The sequence below is a fragment of the Periplaneta americana genome, chromosome 1 (genome assembly GCF_040183065.1).
Source record: "Periplaneta americana isolate PAMFEO1 chromosome 1, P.americana_PAMFEO1_priV1, whole genome shotgun sequence".
Taxonomy (NCBI): Eukaryota; Metazoa; Arthropoda; class Insecta; order Blattodea; family Blattidae; genus Periplaneta; species Periplaneta americana.
In genome coordinates, this window is record NC_091117.1 from 122,563,981 (window position 1) to 122,579,203 (window position 15,223).

General features: G+C 34.8%; 1 protein-coding gene across 1 annotated transcript in view; it reads right to left on the reverse strand.

Annotated features, from left to right (window-relative positions):
- Nucleotides 1-13,017, reverse strand: part of LOC138700272 (sodium-dependent nutrient amino acid transporter 1-like) — a 127,441-nt gene extending 114,424 nt beyond the window's left edge. The window contains exon 1 of the mRNA XM_069826778.1: nt 12,657-13,017. The gene's annotated coding sequence lies outside the window, so the exon portion shown is untranslated. The remainder of the gene's footprint in view (nt 1-12,656) is intronic.
- Between the last annotated feature and the right edge of the window lie 2,206 nt (nt 13,018-15,223).

A 15,223-nucleotide genomic window follows, 5' to 3' on the forward strand; every position in this document is an offset into this window, starting at 1 on the left:
ACGGACTTACTAATAAAACTCATATATAGACATTCTCTGTACGTTAATATTGATAAACATATTTTATATATTCCCACCATCCAATTATATCCGCATAAAATAGTGTTAAATGAATAGCTTCTGTTTGTTGTGCAGGGTCCGTTATAGACGAAGTCATTTGTTTTCATTTCATTATAACCTAGCCTATTAGTCTGAGGCGACTCTGATAAAACGCATTGTCATTTTAAAACTCGTATATCTCGTTATATATCAGTCCTATCAAAGTTTTGCATAGAATAAAACTTATCGAAAATCGCTTTTAAAGAAACTTTTGTTATGTAATATTTTTCATAAAAATCGATAATAAGGGAGATATTTTTATTTATTTTATTCAGGTCCCTTTATAACCCCCTTTTAAATTAAATAAAGTATTTTGAATGCCATATAGCCTAAAATTTAAGTTAAACTTAATTTATACTCCAATTTTAATATAAATCGGTTCAGCCATTATCGCCTGAAAAGATAACAAACATCCAGACAGACAGACAGACAGACAGACAGCAGACAGACAGATAGACATACAAACAACAATTTCAAAAATGCAATTTTTGTTCTCAGGATGATTAATTATACATGTTGACACCAATTATTTTTGAAAAAGCGAAAATTACCAGAAAAATTTTGGTTACAGATTTATTATTAGTATTGATGAGTATGTTCTCACTAATCGTGTGTTATAGGAATTACTCGAAGTGCTGTACGACGTTACTCTTAACAGCACTTATCCGAAACGCTTCTGTGCTTCATATCTACATTTCTTCCAGTTACTTCTGTCAACCGTTGTAAAAATATATTATGAAACATATTGTTGGTGTCCGCCGAGTTAGCTCTGTGGTAGCGTGACTGCCTCCAGACTAGCAGGCCCGGGTTCAATTTCCGGCGGGGTCAGAAATTTTCATGCAAAATTTCTACCTCGGGACTAAGAAATATGGCGGTGCACAACTTCTAATCACTAAACTGTGCACCAATATGCCTGGGTTAAATCCCAAATCTCTCCGCAGTGCATATGAAGGGAAGGCATATGTCACTGTTGATAGTGATTCGTCCGTTGGATGGGGACGTTAAGCCTGGCGGCCCCCTTGGTGCTATTCGACAGGAGTATGCTACGTGCCGGCATCGGGTTTCCCCTTCTCCCTTCCTCAACTTCATCATCATCCTCGTCCATTCCCTACACTACACTTATACGAACACTTACACGTACACTCACCGTAGTAATGGCATAAGTCTTCACATACATACATACATACAGTCCACACCTGTGGAGTAACGGTCAGCGCGTCTGGCCGCGAAACCAGGTGGCCCGGGTTCGAATCCCGGTCGGGGCAAGTTACCTGGTTGAGGTTTTTTCCGGGGTTTTCCCTCAACCCAATACGAGCAAATGCTGGGTAACTTTCGGTGCTGGATCCCGGACTCATTTCACCGGCATTATCACCTTCATATCATTCAGACGCTAAATGACCTAGATGTTGATACAGCGTCGTAAAATAACCCAATAAAATGAAAAAAAAAATACATACATACATCATGCATAACGTGGCCCGCCGAAATGATGTGCAACTTGAGAATGGGTCACAGTCCTGCCATCTATCCGCATTATGCGGTACCCGAATCACGCAAGTGAATTGGGTTGGCATCACACACACACACACATATTGTTGGTAAAAGGAAATGCACGAAAAGATACTTCAAAATACACTTTCCACACTTGATTAATTTGAACATCTCCAATTGATTGTCGACGTATCTCCTCCACCATGTTTACAAAATTACAAAATGGGAATGAAGTGTTATAGCAGCCTCACATTATAACAATAGGCAGAATTTATTCCCAGAAGTTCCAATGGAAATGCTTATCTTCTGACTGGTCCCGGGAATTTCGGTGTTATGAAGCTGTTGCTTTCTTTTACTAGCTGTAAAATAATATATCCGTGGTAATGTTCGGATTGGGCGTCCCTAAATTTTTCTTGAATTTATTGCTTTGGTTTCTGGTACTACTACAATAATAATAATAATAATAATAATAATAATAATAATAATAATAATAATGGTAATAATAATAATATGTACGTAATAATATGCTATGTATTGCATATTTTTGTATAGCTCAACTGATGAAATGTTTATGCTTATAAATTTAATTTGTCTGCTTGCTTGTACAGGGACATAATTTTATTTTTACTTGCATTTTTATTGTACCTGCATTTCTGAATGTACTTCACTCCCACCCCTTCACTAATGTCCTTGCTCCCGTCAGACACACAAACTTACGGCCGCTGTTGCGTTCGAAGTCTTCAAGCAGTGAAGTAAACACTGCAGTGTATAGAGTGTTTCAGAAATATGGTTGCGTTTTCTATAGAAGAAAGAACCTATATTAATAATATCTTACTAAAAAATTATATTGAAGAAACGATAAAATTAATTTCAGAGGATATGATTCAAAATGTTTTTAATAATATGTGTAAAGAATTGAAGCCTGCATTGTAATGAACGGCAACCATTTTCAGCAACTTGTTTAAAAATTCATATTAGCTTATTTTGAATTGAGGTGGCTAGAAGCAAAGGAATGCTAGTGACATTTGTAATAACATGAGTTAAATGCATCCAGTGTAAGCTAAAGTATCTAAAATTTTAGTGGCAAAGGGATATTTTAATCGCATCACACATTAAAATTTAAATAAAAATGTCACCGGTTTTAAGAAAGCTTAAATATTTAACCCCCATTTTCTCAAAAGTAACTTAAGTGCACTTAAGTCCTTTACTTATGACCCCCTCAATTTAAATGCACTCTCTATATTGTATGTTAACATCAATAATTAATATGCTAAATAAAGTAGACATTACATAACGAACATAGCCGCCTGAAAAGTTGAGTTTTTAGAAAAAAAATGTTACTACTCTACTGTATTTTGATAAATTCCGTAAAAGTGATAATCAAACTGAAAATCGTAATATCGTATTTCTCTACAACATAAATGGATACACTACTTTTCTCTCCTCCTATACCTAGTAAAATGATTTGTTTACATATTGCACTAGTAACATCAAACTCCTTTAATGGAAGGGGGCAACAGTGTTTCCGAGTATAGTCAGGTTAATGTTAAAAATGTTGGTAAAAATAAAGTGATGTCCCTGTATATACATAATTTTGCATGGCTTGACTGATGAATTATTTAGGTTTGGAAATTGAATTAATCTGCTATAATATATTGTATATTATGGTATAGTTCAACTTCTTGCTATGTGTTGTATATTCTTTTGTAGAATTCAACAACTTATTATGACATTGTATATTCTTATAGAGCCATCAGCGTAGCTCAGTCGGCAGACTCGCTTGCCTGTTGACCCAGAGCTGGGATTAGATTCCCGCTTGCTTGATTACCTGGTTGGGTTTTTACCGAGATTTTCCCCAACCGTAAGACAAATGCCAGGTAATCTATGAGAATCCTCGGCTTCATCTCATCTCGCAAGAGATTATTAACTCTTCACTTGTTCCATTTTAATAATGGAATACAATAATGAAATGAAATTATAAATATTCTAATATAGTGAATAATGCAATCGCTTAGAGTGTGGAGACTGAATCACAATCATCTAGACCTTAAATTCAAGCAGACTGTGCTTACATAGATCTGAATGTGTACTGTGATCAGATTTTTTATCTTTATTTAACGACGTTATATCAACTACGAGTTCAGCTAGTTACGAGACAATAAATTGGTGATAGCAAATAGTGTTTCGGCAAAATAACTCTGAGGATTCTCCATGGGATTAACTCCTTGCAGTAGAAGAAAACTTCGGGAAACCCAACAACCAACCAGGTAATCAGCCTAATTCAATTACACGTCCGAGCGCAGCTTCGGAGCTCGAGTGCCGTTCCGTAGCGCATAACTGCGCCAGTAAATCTTGCTTGAAGTACTAACTGTTTTCAGATGCTTGCAGAAAGAACGCAAGTCCATTTTTATTATAATATAGATGTGTCTTGAGTAGGTAATTGATATACACATATTTCTTAGAATTTACTTTTTAATCGGCTGACAATTTATTGAAGATCAACGTGCAGGAGATGTTGCATACTTTCTAGGAGATACCTTAACTTCGTATATTTTTTCCGAGAACCTGAGACTTTACCGATCACTATTACTTATTTCATAATATTTGTATGTTAGCTGAGTTAAAATAATAAAAAAACCTATTTTGAACCACTCTGTAAATATTAGTTAATAATAATAATAATAATAATAATAATAATAATAATAATACAGGCATTCCAGACAAACTGGCAATCAATTCCAATGATTTTTTTTTTTCAGAAATATTTCTTTGTTATTAGTGTGAGACACAGATAAGGCTCTAAATATAAATACTCTAATGTTTTATTTTCAAAAGGAAAATATTTTACAAGTTTATGAGCATTGAATTTAAGTGATTTTGGCTAGGTAATAGGTACTTTTTGTTTCTCTAAAGTTTGCAGCATTTACTCAGAGAGATCAGCTCTTAATGTATGTTCTTCAAGAAACTATGGTTGAAGAAATATTTTGAGAGCCTGCACTGTCAATTCCAGAACTCCAGGATCAAGGAACATTTTACTCTCTACTATATTCTTTCTGTCATTTATTTTAAGAAGTTTGGGTTAATAAAAATTAGCATTCTTACTGTTCATGTGAATATTTTGACTTAGAAATGGCACAGTTGTTTTGAAACTGGAAAAATGGACATTAACTCATCTCTAACATCCGTGACAAAATGTAACATCTGTGACATGTAAGAAACAGCTATAAAATATTTACCGATTAGGTTTTTGTGAACTAAGTGGATGCCGTGAGATTTGCATAGATTTCACATGGATACTATGAGAATGAATCTCTTTTTGTTTGAGACAGAGACCTGTGTTTTGCACTCTTTGTTAATAAGGTGTGAAGTGAGTTCCCAAATCTTGTAACATCCGTGACGGAACATTTTCTTTATTTTCTTCAATAATAATAAACTTTACTCAATAACTTTTCTTCTGTAAAATGATACTGATCCTCTAAATTGATTCTATTAATAAAAGTTGACAAAAGTCATTTCATTTTTAATACACAGAGTTTTAAATTAGTAAAAATGTAACATCCGTGACAATTGGAATGGCTGAATAATAATAATAGTAATAGTAGCCTAATAGTAATAATAATAATAATAATAATAATAATAATAATAATAATAATAATAATAATAATAATAATAAATCGCCTTTGTCGGTGTCCGTTTCTCCGGAACTGTTTACGTAAAGAGTTACAACGCAAAGCTGGTCGTCTTGTATTACTGACTGTCCTTGATTTGATTAGCGGTTCAGCTAGTGTGGAATTAGATGTAGTGATACATCAGAAAGAAGATTGACATAATTCGCGAACACGAACTTTGGAAATACTGCTCAGGCTAACGATGTTATCTTCAAGTGCAGGTCAGTTATGAAATAATAGCTTGATTGTTGTCATCGTCATCTACCTCCCAGGATTAAACTCTCTGATCCGTTCTCTTCTTCCTGTTGTGAGAATATGAATCAACATAGACATTCACTTCGTACCTCATAGTTTTCCATATTGTCTGTCTCGATCCTTTCTCTGTTCAATATGCCTTGAGCTTTATCACACAGTTCTCTCACTCATTGGATTAAGTACATTTTCAGCTTTTCGTCTTCAAAATTCTCTCAAGTTCCGTCAACGGAAAGGTGAAAAAACGGAGTGAGAGAAGTGGCAAGTGAATATTAAATAAAATATAGTCTTAAAGTACAGTTCCAGAAAAGAAATGAATATTCTGAGTTTACTTCGATTATTGTCGTAATCCGAAAAAGCACTTGAAAAGATTGGATGAAAATTGATCTGTTCATAATAGTAGATGAATATTTATAAATAGTGCCGTAAAAAGAATGCTGGTAAAATAAACTACATGGGCTAATTAATAGAATAAAAGAGCTCCTTCCTCAACAGTATCCAAACCCTGAACTTTGTAGTCTGCGAACAAGCACACTAGCACACAGCTATCGAAATGCTTGTGATGAATTGTCATAATCGAGGTTTTCGTACTATATCGTGTTCGTTTAATGACCCATAGGCATTAACTTAATCTTATTTTCAGATTAATTTCGTGCTTTTTGCATTAGTTGTGAAACGCCTTCCTTTGTTACTATTCAAATAATACTGGGTTGAAAACCGTTGTTAAATCATTGTGGTGTGAATCGTTCTCTGTAAGGAGCTTCAAGAGTCGGGCTAGTTTTTATTTCCGATACTGTATATTGTATGTTCTTCCTTTAATTACTGAATTGACGTATATGCAATCATTGGGATTTCCTTATATCTCGTATTAATATTTTCCTGTCAAAGAAATCTATGAAATATTTTTAAGGTTCCCAAAGAAATGTGGCAGATCTCCTCAGTTGATAAGAATGATTTATATTTGTGTATTTATATATGTGTATGTGTGTATTTATTCCCGCGCCGTGGCGTCGTGGTCTAAGGCATCCTGCCTAGGACTCGCGTTGCGGAATGCGCGCTGGTTCGAGTCCCCATGGGAGAAGAAATTTTCTCATGAAATTTCGGCCATTGTATGGGACCGGTGCCCACCCAGCATCGTGATATACTTGGGGAGCTACGATAGGTAGCGAAAATCCGGTTTCGCAAACCAGCTATAACGGCTGGGGGATCATCTTGCTAACCACACGATACCTCCATACTGGTTGGATGATCGTCCACCTCTGTTTCGGCATGTAGATTTGAGACCAACAGCCGGCTGGTCGGTCTTGGCCGTTCAGGGCTGTAGTGTCATGGATTTTTTATGTGTGTATTTATATGTAATTTATTCACACTCAATTTTATTTTCTTTGTATTGGCATACCCTCCTGAGCATGAGTTTTACTCATTTAGGAGTGGGCTAGTTTGTATATTATATTATATTATATTATATTATTCATTTGTAATTTACTAACATTAAATACCTAAATAAATAAATGATCGTCTTTCAACCACGTGAATTTCTCATTTATAAAGATTTATAAAGATAAACTATTTTTCTCACTCATTGTTCACATGAAGACATAAGGAAATCTAAACTTCAAAACATTGCAGGTTTTTATAGTTCACTGTCGATGGAAGTCAAAGCTGCACCTTTTCTAAAAGAATTGGCGCTTCTGCCACATCCGTTACCTGTCGTTCAGCCGTAGTATTACAGTATCAGGTTGTTCGGTAGGCACTTGGTAAGTTAAACTATCTTGATGCATCTAAATGAATCCAAGAGAAGAATGTATTGTTCGCATGCAAATTTAACCATGTGTTATTATTATTAACACCGGGTTAACGGCACACTCACGTGCTGTGTTGGCATTCACAGGTCAGGAACCCAATCCCCGAGGCATGCTATGTAGGCTGGGGATTTTCTCGTTTTTTCGACCTCCTCAGGCAAAATCCGGGACGCTACATTCAAACGAACCGAGACCGCTTGTTTGCAATTTTTTTTCTTCTCCGTAAGTTGAGTCATAATCACAAAGAGCCGAGCTTACAGTGCAGTTGGAATTGTAATAAAATGCAAGATAAATCAATACTACTAAGCATTGTAAAAGTCACTCATTTTACACAAATACGGAATTAAAAAATGGACCGAGTCTTGATAACAGTCCTCCTCTATGTAGGTGACAAACTACACAAAACTGTCCACAAGTAGCATACATTTAGGCGCTCTTATTTACTGCACATGCGCAATGCTTTGTATCCGGAACTTAATAAAATTAGGTAGCCCAAATTTTGTTTCTGAGCTTGCACAAGGTATTTTGGATCAAGCTTCACTGCTCGCCTGAAAATATAATTCAGTTTTTATATAAGAATTTTTATTTTAGTAGTTTTAAAATATATATTATTAGGAAATTAGTTCTGTATTTTGTGTCCAGAAATTTCTAATTATTTTAAACCTCAAACACAGAAATATAATATTACTACAATTAGGGCTAATCTTCTAAATCGGACAAGTGCCACTGCTACTGCTGCTGTTGCTGCTGCTCCTGCTGCTACTGCTACTATGTACAGGGTGTTAAGAAAAAAGTATCCAATATTTTAGAAGGTGTTAGTATGCATCAAAACAAGAAAATGACGTCTAATAAACATGGGTCCTACAACACATACTTTCTGAGATCTGAACACTTGTTCATACGAGGTGCTCAATGTGATGTCCATTTATGTCAATGCATTTCTATGACCTACAATACAGCAGACTACCAGATAATCATACCGTAGTTGACACTCTTGGCATGGAATAATGATACGTCGCAAGGAATACTGTAAACAAAAGTCTGGTTGCGGATATGAGCGGGGTTCAGCAGAGATGGTGTTGTGAATTTTCGTAATAGGCTGATGTAAATCCCCACGCAGTTGAAGAAACATGGCATCAGCACCGATTCTCAATCAACTTATGGCAGTCGTTCTTGGCGATAGATTAATAGAGCCATACGTGCTACCACAGAGATTAACTGGGGTCGTTATCAGGACTTTCTTATTAACGTATTAAAACAAATTTCAGAGAGTGCGTGATTCCTTACGCCGAGGGCCAGAGGGGCAGAGGAATGCATTGCCATGAATGCTCGTCACATTGAACACCTTCTATGAACAGGTGTTCAGATCTCAGAAAGTATGTGTTGCAGGACCCATGTTTATTAGACATTATTTTCTTGTATTGATGCATACTAGCACCTTCTAAAATATTAGATACTTTTTTTTAACACTCTGTATACAGTAATATTAGTTTACCTTCATTGGCCTAATTTATTAACGTGTTAATATGTTTGCAATAAAAGGTTCTGTTATCGGTAGGTTACTTTAAAATAAAATAAAATATTAGTTGATTAAACGTTATTTGTATTTGAAAAAAATATCTTAGGCCTACGTAAAAAGGCCCGAGTTTACCAGTTGTAAAAATTTGGACATTGGAAAAGATTTGAAATTTTCATCTAGAACAGATTAATGCATCTTATGCATTACTTAACGACATTCAAATTGACATTGCTAAGACATTAATTTGTATATAATTTTTCCCATGGATAATTTGAAGAAAATGTAATATTCAGATCCTTTCTTTGGCAATTCAAAGTTTGACACTAACAAAGCATTAAGCTTATCACAACATTAATAACCAATATTGCGGTCATTGCACAGGAATCTGAAGGAACATAGGGGCATGAATTTCCGTTATGCTTTCTAATTTTATAGAATCTACTTTTGTAATGGAATTAAACACTACAGACAGACATTCCCATAGTGCAAAACAAAATATTTAAAGCGACTGAAAATTTGTCGAAGAAAGCCTAGTTCTGAACCTCATAAAGCGCAGCATTTTAATTTCTTGGTTATAAGTGAAAAGAATATGTTTATGGATATAAGTTATTATCCAAACGAACACCGAAATCATAGACATAATAGGATATGGCAATTTTATTTACTACATAGTAAATAGCCTATATACTAATGATAATAAAATTTGAAAATGAAGGCATTGAATAATAAAATATACTACATTAAAAATTTCTTAATGCAAAAGATATACCGTGATAATTACGATTGTTACAATACTAACAAAATATCAGAAGACCATTGTAGGAAGAAGAGTACCGATGCATTGATATTGTTATCGAAATAAAAATATCGATACAATTATTTGATGCTAGTGTATGAAGAAAAATATCGATTTCATTATCGACGCTGGTGTTTAAAAGAAATATAGATACAATAAAATTATTGTTAATGTTACTGTCGGAAGAACAATATCGTTACCAGTATTGACGTTTATATTGAAAATATGTATCCATACTATTATCGATGTTGATATCTGAATAAAAATGTCCATATTATCATCGATGTTGATGTCGAAGTAGTATTAGTACCGATGTCAGTGTTAAGACTAGGCTACGCTTTAAAATTTTGAATCCATATCATCACTTGAAAAGCTTCGATAGAGAATAATAAATGCTAAAATAAATTTTAGTGTACCTATGTATTTTTTAACTATGTAGACTACTATAGGGCACGAAATTTGGAATAGGCTATATTTTTAACATTTACATAGTAAAAATGGCAATACAGTCATTTATGAAATTTAAAATTGAAAGTTCGCCTAGTGATATCTGTTTCACACTTCATACTTCAGTTTCAGCAATTTGATTTGTTTTGTTCATAGATCATGGAACACTCATTCTTGGTGAAGAACAATAATCTTTGTGCGAGATATTGGGTGTTGGCACCATATCATAGACGTAGTAGACATATAGAACATTTCGAAACTACATAACGTCTACATCATTAAAAAGGCAGAGAATGGCGGAAACCCATTGAAAACCAAGAGCTATTCTCTAGGACTGGACGTCGTATAAGTCTTAAACCAGTGGTCGTCAGCATTCGCTGAAATGGATAACGTAGCCTATAAGCATTGTATCTCAATATGCATCTTCGTGCAGAAGGGATAGCGGGAAAGCATACCCGCTAGCAGTCACGGAAGCACGATAGTACAGTCACTTACTCACGGATAAGAGACGCTAGCCCGAAGGTGCGCTGTATTGATGACCGCTGTCTTAAACTGTAACAGTAATGCTAAATACTGACAACCTGATAGATGTTTTTTTAGTATTTGCGCTTAAGATTTGAAGTAAGAAAAACATTTTCGATATCATTAACCGGAACAAAATATGTAGGCCTACACATTTTGAACTGAAAATTGTCGCTCTCCTTTAGCGTGAATTTGTCTGTGTCGTTCGGGCTAGAGCGCGATGCACACGAGGAAAAATTACAGACCGAGATCTGAGAATGAAGTCCAGTCGTAGCAGCGACATATTTGTATATCACGAAGCGACATATTCCCTGCGAAGCCTTTATGTCTTAGCGGTAGAGCTCTTTCTTCTCGTTCCAAAGACCAGGCTTCGAATCTCTCTATGTAAAACGCACGCGTGTAAACAGTACACACGATGATTCCCGAGATATTACGAGGTAGGACTTGGTCTCTGAACAGCGACCAATTTCCGTGTCAAAAGGTATGCTACCGGTAATATGGGCAACGTATGATAAAATATATTATATAAACTATAAAATGTACTACAATTACATAAACTATATTTCATAATGTTTTAAAATATTGGAATTAAATAGTCAATTTCGATATAAATGTATCCGTACCGAGTATCATGTCGCAAGATCCTTAATCCCTATGGCGTGATTTGTTAGTCACCATAAACATTACTTTGAGCATAAATCTGAGATATTCAGCAATAATATTTTGATTATTTCCTCAACAGGCTTCTAGTAATTAATGGTGTGGTTTGAAAACTTAATCTGTTTATAATAAGATGCTAATTACATGTTAAGTAACCAGCAGTGCTGTTGAAGCATATAGTTCAAGGGTAAGCTGCGAAATAATATTAAATGATGAATATTCACCTGCGATACAAAGAGGGCGTATTAGACGCGCATAATGAAGGTAATCCTTCCACAAAGAAATTTCCAAATGATCTTGGGATCTTTACTGGTGTTTAAATTATGTGCGACGAGAGACGTTTTCTGACACATTATGTGCGACTTCTACAGGAAAGTGAAGTTCTCACAGAAAAATATTTTATTTTGATAACGAAAAGAGTTACACTAATTATGCATTATAGTTTCAGTAAGAATCTTAATTCCGAAGGTAGGATATCTTTTTATTTAAAAATGAAGTTTCTTTCTTCCCTATTTTCATAATGGATATGGGTACGTAAATGTTCCGATGTAATTCGTGTAGGTATGTACCTTTAAGCTCTGAAATTTTTATTTGAGTACTGTAAGTTTTTTATTGAACGTGCAATTATATAGGTCTAAATAGGCCTAATGATTATTTTTTTTCTGAGAAAGCGTTTTGGAGACATTGTTTACAGGTTTTCACTTTATTTATAATCTCATCTTATAGAAAAAAAATAAAGTATGAAATGAATTCGTTACAGCTGATTTAAAAACCATCATTTTATGTTACTTTCAAAATAACGACTCGTTAATTCTATAAATAAGTCATACTTAATATGCACAATTTCCGAATGAATTCGCCCGTAGTTACAGAATATGAAGAAAATGCGTGCAACTGATTAAGAGAAATCGCTGCCAAAATTGTAGCAAGTATTAATAACATTTCATATAAGCCAAGGTCTATCTAATTTTGATAGTAATACTGTAATATATAATTATTGCAGTGATTTTCAATAAATTTCTTAACCAATTTTTATTGGTAATAGGAGCGTAATTTCTATATCGAAAATTTCAAAGATTAGGGTCTACAGCAATAAAAGAAATCATAGCGAAGTTCATAAACAGCCAGAAAGATTGACGTAGCTTACTCAAAGGCACTTTTTACGTATCGTGTATGTTTGAAATGTGTATTTTCGTAAAATTTTCAAAATTTATTTTTTCATTACAATTTCTTCTGCTTAATTTCGTATAATGTGTTAAATAAACGAAATTGCGCAAATCGAAATAGAAAATGGAATGTTGATCAGTATGCCATATTGACATGTAAGATCGGTGTTATCTAACAAAAAGTGTCATGTCCTTATATCTATTTATCATACACGGTTATTGTAATTTACTTACTTCGACAAGTGTTGACATGAAGGCACTGAAATTGTAGAGGAGTAATTCACCGAAGTTTATTTCCAAAAACTGTCTTATTTTAAAAAGATGTTTAAACTTTCTCGCACTTCCGCAGTCGGTGTAAATTTTATCAGTATTTTTTACACTGTTATCAAAGCCGCCGCGTTGTACTCCACGCACGCGAATGTTATGTTAATCCTGAATTCGCACACACGCTGGTGACCACTTGATGAAGTGGTCAGCCTCTTACTGAACCTGCACAACTTTTCAACTTGCACCGACACAATTCAGCGAAGGTTGAGTGTGGACAGCTGAAAGAGAGAGACGGAGTGGAGGGAGAAGATCACTACGAGGCGATACTGAAAAGATATTACAAAAACGGAATACTATATATACCTCCACAACAAGGAAAAAGGTGAGGAGGTAGTGGGAGTCGAAGAGTAACTGTGACGAAATAATGAGCGCAGGGGAGGACGGAAGGGGAAACTGCAGTTTACGTAGACGGGATGTTCACTGACGGTGACTGTTGGTCAATCTGTCACCGATGAACATTACATTTTGGTAATACCGACTGAAAAAAATCCCTGTTTTCTTCAGTTCTTTCAAAGAAACTTCCCTAACGTCGTCATATTTTGAACTGATTTTCTACATTCCAATTACGAGAGATGTCAAAGATATCACTACGCTTTCACTACAGAAACCACAGGTCGCGACACAAATTAAAGCTCTGACGTAAAATCGCAAAACTGTTTTATAAAGAACTTTATCATTAATTCGAGATTTGTCGATTCTTGCATCCTGTCACAGGTGTAAGATCTTTCAACGCTTCGGAGCTACATATCGACTCCATTCTCAGAGAAGATAGAAAAAAGCGGATCTTGCTGTTGGTTTCGATACTAATAAAGTAGTTGTTTTCCTGAAGAATATTGTCCTTGGTTACATATTAATAGTAGCTTTCCTTTTGCCTGTCTTCTCTCATAATGGAGCTGATACGTAACTCGATACAGTGAAAAAATGAAAACAAAAAGGAAAAAAAACCTAGCGCCACGTTAAACATTGTGAAAGTCTCGAAGTATTCCTAACAAGGTAATTATTTAAAAAGCTATATAATACTGTAATTTTATTATTATAGGCTAATCAAAAGAAGGAAAACAATGGCAAAGCAAACTCTTAATAGAAAAATAAGCATCTCTGTAAATAACTAAGAAAGAGACTAGTGAAGTGCTTTGTGTGGAGTGTGGCATTTATGGTGCAGAAATATGGACATTACGACAAATTGGAGGAAAACGACTAGAAGCATTTGAAATGTGAATATGGAGAAGAATGGAGCGTGTGTAATGGACAGACAGAATAAAAAATGAAGCTATACTAGAAAGAGTGGGTGAAGAAATAATGATACTGAAACCGATCAGGAAGAGAAAAAGTAATTGAATGGGCCATTGACTAAGAAGAAACTGCCTACTGAAAAATGCATTGAAAGGAATGGTGAACGGGAGAAAACTTCGGGGCAAAAAAAGATATCAGATGATAGACGACATTAAGATGAATAGGTCATATGCAGAGACAAAAGGAAGGCAGAAAATAGGAAAGATTGGAGAAGACTGGGTTTGTCATGAAATATCTATCCTTGGACACAGCACTATGAATGAATGGATAAATGAAAGAATAATAAATATGTGCATTTTAATTAATTATTTCATGCATTAGACATCTGCGGCGACTGTGATATGAAAGATGTGCACTTTCCAAATGCGTACCTCAATTCTATAAAATATAGTAAAATTAACCGTTTTTATCTGTAGAAGGGTTTGCAATCTGGATGTTGGATTAAGATTAAATTTGGATTTAAAGTTCGATCTTTAAAATCTTACATGAGCATAGATTGGATTATTTAACCATGTAAATTATTTTATCAGATACTTGATATGAACCATGAGATCACGGGTTCCATAGGGTCATGGATATTCTCCATTAGTAATCATTCCGGTTGTACCACGATTCTCGAATTTACTCATTTTCTTACAGAAAAGGGTATCAGGGATATTTTCTCAGGGGTAAAGGTGGCAAACTCGTAGGACTGATATCTCTAATGATACTAATGCCGATTATTTGTAAAGGTGGAAGCGTTAACATCCCGCCATATAATCTGGATTTTGGAACCTATAATGATTAGATATCGGACTTATTTGCGAATGCATGTTTCATTCACACATTATAAAATGCAAGGTGGGACCGATGTTCACGTTCTTCTAAATCCGTATGCGAAGTTACAGTGCAAGTCGACGTGCCAGTTCAAAAGAGAAACGACTCAAAATTTAAAGTTTTGTGAAAACTGAATTGTAAAGCTTCATATTGCTATGAAAAATCCAATTAACATACTCCAATTTGAAACTTACAGTATACATCATTAACAGAATTTGGACTTATTTCAATGATCCTTTGATTTTTAATAGGAACATAAAGCTTTAAAGTGCAAGTTTCTGAAAACTTTACATGTTGGGTTGTTTCTCTTTTGAACTGGACCGTCGATATATCTGCATATTTCGACTGCTGTAGCATATTACATG